Source organism: Papaver somniferum, chromosome 7 (assembly GCF_003573695.1).
Source record: "Papaver somniferum cultivar HN1 chromosome 7, ASM357369v1, whole genome shotgun sequence".
Lineage (NCBI taxonomy): Eukaryota > Viridiplantae > Streptophyta > Magnoliopsida > Ranunculales > Papaveraceae > Papaver > Papaver somniferum.
Window position 1 is genome coordinate 259,019,791 of NC_039364.1, and position 7,262 is coordinate 259,027,052.

Consider the following 7,262-nt stretch of genomic DNA (forward strand, 5'->3'; position numbering starts at 1 on the left):
ACCACCTCAAGAGGCATAAGACAGGACGACCCTCTTTTCACCATACTTGTTTTTAATTTGCATGGGTATTCTTACTAGACTCCTAGAAAAAACAATGTCTGGAAAGAAAATTTCGGGCCTTAAAATAAATAAAGATGCCCTGAACATTTCTCACTTTTTCATCGCAAATGACTGCTTCTTATTCACAAAAGTCGATCTAGGTGAGGCAACAAACTTGTTAGACATCCTATCAAGATTTGGCGAGATTACGCGTCAGATGATCAACCTCCAGAAATCCAATATCTACTTAAGTACTAGAATATTCATCTGAAACATTGGAAAATCACTGCGAGAATTCTAAAAGTTCCCTTAATGACAAAAAATGATAGATATCTGGAAACCCAATAGAAAAGAAAATTTCAAACCTTTGTTACAAAAATACTATGTCACCCTTCAATGATGGAGATCTAAATTTCTCTCTCAAGCTGGCAGAACAGTTCTAATAAAGTCCATCCTTCAAGGGTTATCCAACTTACCAGATGCAAGTGCTTGCTCTTCCTAAAGAAACGCTAGATCAAATTGACAGAATCCAAAGAGGCTTTTCGTGGAATAAAGATAAGCCTAAAAGCAAATGAGGATACATAAAGTCTTGGGTCAGCATCTGCAAGCCTATATCCCAAGGAGGTCTAGGAATCAAGAATTCACACTAATTTAGTATTGCTTCCTTACTAAATATAGCAAGCCGTCTCATCTTATATCAAGATCAACTTTAGGCTCAACTCCTCGAAGCAAAATATTTCCCAAACTCTCATCCTCTGGATTCTCTAGGTCTTCCAAATTATCCTGGACTTGGACTAGCATAAAAAAAGTTTGGATCTCATTAAAGGTAATTTTATCTGGCAAGTAAAAAATGGAGCATCGAAAAAAAATTGGGAAGACAAATGGGTTCCTAATACAGATATTATTCAAAAACCCATTAATGTTCAAGAAACGGTTCCGCAGAAGGTATATGAGTTGATAACTCCTGAAGACATATGGGATCAAGACAAACTTGATACTTATTTTGATCCAAATATAAAAGTGAAAATTCTAGCCATTACTCCAAAAAGACAAGAACAAGACAAAATCAGATGGCAACATCATCCATAAGGATTTTTCTCGGCAAAAAATGTTTATAGCTTTCTCATAAATCAAGATCAAGAAAACAATAGATTAGATATTTTTCCTTGGAAAAAGATATGGAAGATCCAAGTAATTCCAAAAATCAAATTATTCATCTAGAAATTAGCTCAAAAAGCCCTTCCAACTAATTCGAGACTCGAAGCGCATAATACATACATAAATACAGAGTTCCCAATGTGTAGTTCCAAGGAGCAAGATCAGAACAACACCTATTTCGATTTTGTACCTTCGCAAGAGCTATTTGGTTTGGTCTTTCTCTAGAAGCGGTGAACATTAGAATTCGTTTGGATTCCATAGAAAATTGGATAAAAGGGTCGATCATGGACCAAGATTTCATCCAATGGTCGGATAAAATCACAACTCTATTCTAGTTTATTTGGAAGAAAAAGTGTTTGGCAATTTTCGAGAAAATCAACCCAAATCCAAATCACCTCATGGAGCAAATCAAGAAATTCTTGAACCAGAATTCTCAGGAAAAGATCCAAAAAACAATAAAGATTAAAAGAAGAAATTTCCCTAAGAAAAATGGTCTGATTTATCTTCGGATTGGATAATTTTTATTGATGCGGCTTTAAAAAGAGAAGATTCGGCCATGGGATATGTTTTTTTTTTACTTTACTCTGTGAACAACGAAACTTTCATGCATATTGCAACTGAATCAGAGTAGGCTTCCTCGGCTTTGCATGCAGAATCAAAAGCCTTGCTAAAAGCGTCTTCTTGGTTAAGTAAAAATATACTATCTAGTCTCTCATTAGTAACGGACTGCAAAATTCTTGCGGAGACGATCAACAAGTCTTGCAAAGATTCTCCTTGGAGCGCGGATAATACCGTACCTGAAGCGATCTCAATTCTGGAAAAACTACCGCAAGCTCAAGTAAAGTATATAAATAGTAAATATAACTCAGCGGCGGATTACATTGCAAAGCTCGCATAGAGCATCTTCATCAGATGTCATCCCACCTTCAGCAAAGAGTTTTAAAATCTAGTGTTATTTTCAATGTTTTTTTTTGATAAAAATGAGCTTATAAATCTTTTGTACTATATGTATTTCTTGATTAATATAAGTACTTTTCCATCAAAAAAAAAAGAAAGAAAGAAAAAACAGGACGGTGGGAGGTCCTATAATATTTAACTACAATATGAACTAAAAAATGTTTCTTGCGCCTAATGGGGGTTGGAAGTATATTACATTTCTAAGTATAGTTGTTTGTAGTGCAGACATTATATATTTTTGTGGTTGCTTGATGAAGGATTCCTAGATTTAGTACTATTTTCTGCGGATTGATGTGTTGTTGTTGCTCGGAGACAAGTTCGGATTACCCGTGACACTACAAATAAAAAAAATCAAACAAATTAATCACACACATATATATATATACTTACTTGAATTTAAATAAGTAAAATGAATCAATTTGAGTGAAAACTAAAATGCCAACTCAGCAAGATTTATTACTGTTGGATGGCAAGTATCATAATGATAGAAATTTTTTTGCAATTATTTTTTCAAAACCATGAGTCCCATGATCCGAAACCCTCTTCTTATTGTCTTTTGTTATTTTCTTAGTTAGTCAAACCAACCCCTTTTAGTATTTTCTTTTATTATAGTTTTGTTAATCTAAATAACATATTGGTTACACAGCTCTTTGTGGGGCGATCCTTACTACATTTATGCTTAGTATTAGTGATATGCTACTTGTTAGTATTAGTGAGAAAAACCTTGAGTAATTTTTTATACTTATGACGCGCATCACCAAGCTACTCTGACTGTTGGCCTAATGCCCATCTAGACTAGGCATCCGTCTTCCCTTGGTGCAAGTATCTTCATCACTCAAGCATGTCTTTGTACCTGCTTGATTTCCCGAGGTACAAATATTTTACAAGTAAATTTCTCAGCTGAGATCACCCAAAGACATCATCACTAGTAATTCATGCTCATTACTGAGCATCATCTTGTTCAGATGGTCATTACATCATCATCGGAGATGGCAATGCAGTTTACTCCTAGACTTACTAAAATTAACCTGCTAAAATCTAAATTATTACTAGTCTTATTATTTCTTGGACTTGACGTTAATCAGTCTACTTAATTAAATACATAGTTGAGCACTTGGTCTCAAATAGTCAGTTGGTCTCAACAAGTCATTACCATGACTTAACCAAAATAATACTAGTCCATGACTTCACTATCTTCTACGAGAGATTAAATATGTCAGATTTCTCATTGGGGTATATTCATAACGGTTTATGACAACGTGTGCGATGTGGAAACACATCCATGAAGAGAAGGTAACAAGTGGTGAGACGGTTAAGAGCAATTGAGAGGATGTGGGAGTAATGATCATACATTCTTCCTGACATAGAGGGCATGACTTCACCACTACCTCCATGGCCATCATTTCTCCAACTTTTCACAACTTCCAGAACTTATGAGAAATCAGTGTGTTCACTACAATTGTAAATCAATGATTCATCTTTTAAAAAGGCAGACATCTCATAGATAACCTTCATCGTAGTTCAACAACTTCATCTTGCAAAATTCAACACACGGTGATTTCTCAACATTTTATGCAATTCCCTACCCTATGATGAACCCATCGTCTCTGCCCAAAGCAAGACGTGGACAGTCATTTCTTGGTTTAGGCTCGTCTTGTATGATATTGATATCTTAAACCTAAAAAAGTACTTTTACAGTACATTGTTTTTCACCCAAAAACAATTGTCATTTTGGGGAGCAAGCAATCATGAATGTTCCCAAAACGGTCTTTGAGGGAATCCATAACTCTTTTGATTTCCTCGAATGATTATACACCCAACAGTATATGATCATTCGAGGAAATCAAAAGAGTTATGGGATGCTAGGTTGGGGTCAATATGTCGTTTGATAAACATAAGAGCATGAGCTTTTTCGTTTTCAATTGGTGGAATAGATGTGGCAGAGGTCGAGGGTTTAATAGTGGTAGTCAAGTCATTTTCCATGAAAGTGATTTTCATATCAATTGTCCAATTGTGTACTCAAGTCATAATGAGCCCAATGGTTTGAATTTGAGTCGAATTTGTTTCATTTACTGTTAGCAAAGGTATATCAAATTAAATATGATTAATTCAGGTACCATATTACCAAAACCAATTTTCTTACTGGTCAAACTGCATTTAGAAACCAAAATTCGTAATGGTTTCGTAAGTGACTTGGTCAAAACAGGTAATATATTAAAATGTGAATAATAATGAAAGCATTTTTTTGATTTTTTTAACATATCAGCATGGTGTCATACCTCTACTAACCGCCGTGTCAAAGATTCCTAATTGTTCTGTCACGGCATGATAGCCACAATTTCCATCTTCATCGACATCATCCGTATATACAATATACTCGCGAATAACCTCAGGAAGTTGGTCTATGTAAGATTGTATCTTGGTATGATAACTTCTAATTTTCCTACCTGTTCTGGGATCCTTATACATCTTCATATTACCCTTTTCTAACTTGATTATATCCAAACCATCCTCTGAAATCTCTACACTTGCACTGTCTTCGATATGTGATGGGAGTCCGTACTTCCTTGGCCAACCCCTTCGCCTTGGAACTAAAACTACATCAACTTTGATATCACTTGGGTTTGTCACCAACTTTTCCTCGTCACCTTGTTGTTTTATGTCACTTGATGATGATACCTTTGGAGGCCTACCTCTTTTTCTTGGAACCTCCGCTAGATCGACTATGGGTATGGCTTCGGAACTGTCACCTTGTTGTTCTTTGTCACTTGATGTTGATACCTTTGGTGGCCTACCCATTTTCCTTGGAACCTCTGCTAGATCGACTATCGGTATGGCTTCAGAATGCTCACCTTGTTGTTATTTGTCACTTGATGTTGATACCTTTGGTGGCCTACCCCTTTTCCTTGGAACCTCCGCTAGATCGACTAAGGGTATGGCTCCGGAATGCTCACATTGTTGTTCTTTGTCACTTGATGTTGATACCTTTGGTGGCCTACCCCTTTTCCTTGGAACCTCCGCTAGATCGACTATGGGTATGGCTTCGGAATGCTCACTTTGTTGTTCTTTGTAACCTGATGTTGATACCTTTGGCGGCCTACCCCTCTTCATTGAAACCTCCGATGAGTTGGCTTTTGGTGTGGATACGTAATCCTTCGTTTGTTGTTGAATTGATAGCGGTTCCTTCCTCGGCCTACCTCTTTTGTTTGGAACCTGCGCTTCCACGAACCTTTGTTCCGAAATCTCACTTGCGGTTAGATCTCTTTTCTTACTTGCTGCGCGTTCTTCTTCACGTTGAGTCATTCCTTTCAATTCTACCCTTTGTTTTCTCCTTGACGTTTTAGTTTGGGGTCTACCTATTGGATCTCCCTTTCCTGGCTCTTCGCTTTGTGTGATCCATGGACGAGTAATTAGCCTTAGTTGGCTCAACAAGACTTGCCGGCTTACCGAGGTGCCACGTGTGTAAGCTTCGTAGAATTCCTTTGCTTCTTTCATATCCCATGGAGATTGCCCAGGATCTCCCGAAGGGGGAGGGTCGAAAGATAGTTGCTTCCAAAATGGATCAATAACCTCAATATGTATCACTTCTTCATACTTCACAAGCATATGACGACACAGAAGCCCCAATGAGGACATGTCGGGACAAATACACACATCACCCGGTTTTCCGTAATTTTTCTCATATTCCATTTGTCTCATCATATGTTTTATTGCCCAATGAGAGACGTTGAATTATATTCCTTGGAGCAACTTACGATAACGAAGAAATCGAGTCATCCTTTCCATTGAGCTTTTATCAAAAGCCACCTTGATCCTATTGATATCAGCCTTAAAGTATTGCTCCATTGCCTCGGTGACCGTAACCACATTGCCTTGACCGGAATGGATGAGATCTTTAAATCTCCCATGAGCGGACTCCGCTGCACTAGTTGCTTCAGTCTTGAAGTGTCTATACCGGTTTGTCCATGCACGCACAAATTTTTCCTTGAACTTATCCAACCATTGAGTCCGACAATACCAGACGGCAGTCGGATAAACTTCGTTCCAATCGGCAATAAACTTCTCCAATCTCTTTTCGTACATAACCTCGGAAGAGACCAATAAACTTTCTCACAATCTCTTAGAAATTCCAACCACTTTTTATGATTTTCCGCATGTTCTTTGTCCACTCGCTCCTTTATCTTGCCTCTCTCATCTTCTTCTTCTTCGGGGGATAGTTTGTTCTTTCGAACATCTTCCTCTAGTTGAACAATCATTATCTTTTTAATATCCTCCTTAGTGGGTTCAAACAAGGCATGACAAGTTTTTATGATATTTTGACGTATATGATATGTACATAGGAAATTTTGTGCATCCGGGAAGACGTCGGATATTTCTTTCATTAATGCATCATCTTGATCGATTACGACCACCCTTGGAAGTTGATTTTCCGGAAAGAATAATTTCAATTGTCGTAATGCCCAATGATAATTATAGTCTCTCTCGTTTTCCATTAAACACCAAGCCAATGTGAATGTTACCTTGTCCGAGGTTTTCCCCACGATGTTGAACAACGACATATTGTATTTGTTTGTCTTGTAGGTACAATCCATCATAAGAGCACCACAACATATATTTGCCTATTGTGAAAGCAAAGGATGCGAAATGAATATTTGAAGGGGCTTCTCGTGCGGACCTCTTTTAATGATACACGTGTAGTTGTAATCCCAAGCCATCTTCTCAAATTCTTGCATAACAGACCTCCCTTCCCATTCCACCCTTATAATAGTTTCTTGTGCGCTATAAATTGTACGTAGAGAAGACACGTTGGACTCATCCTTTTCCTTGAAGCCTCTGAGAATTTGTCTCGGTTTGATAAGTGCTTTGGTCAATCTCTTTACATCCTCGGACTCATGAGGTTTCAGCTTCGCAACTAGGGATTGACCAACAAAATCTTTCGGATCCCGGTGGTTATGAAAGCCACACAAAACCTCACAATCCCAATTATTCATGTCATTTAAACGGAAAACTAGCTTAAACGGGCAATCATTCTTCCTCGTCCGAGTCTTGTATACCCTATTAGTCTTCTTGGATATACATAATCCTTTCTCTTGTGGCTATTCTTCTCC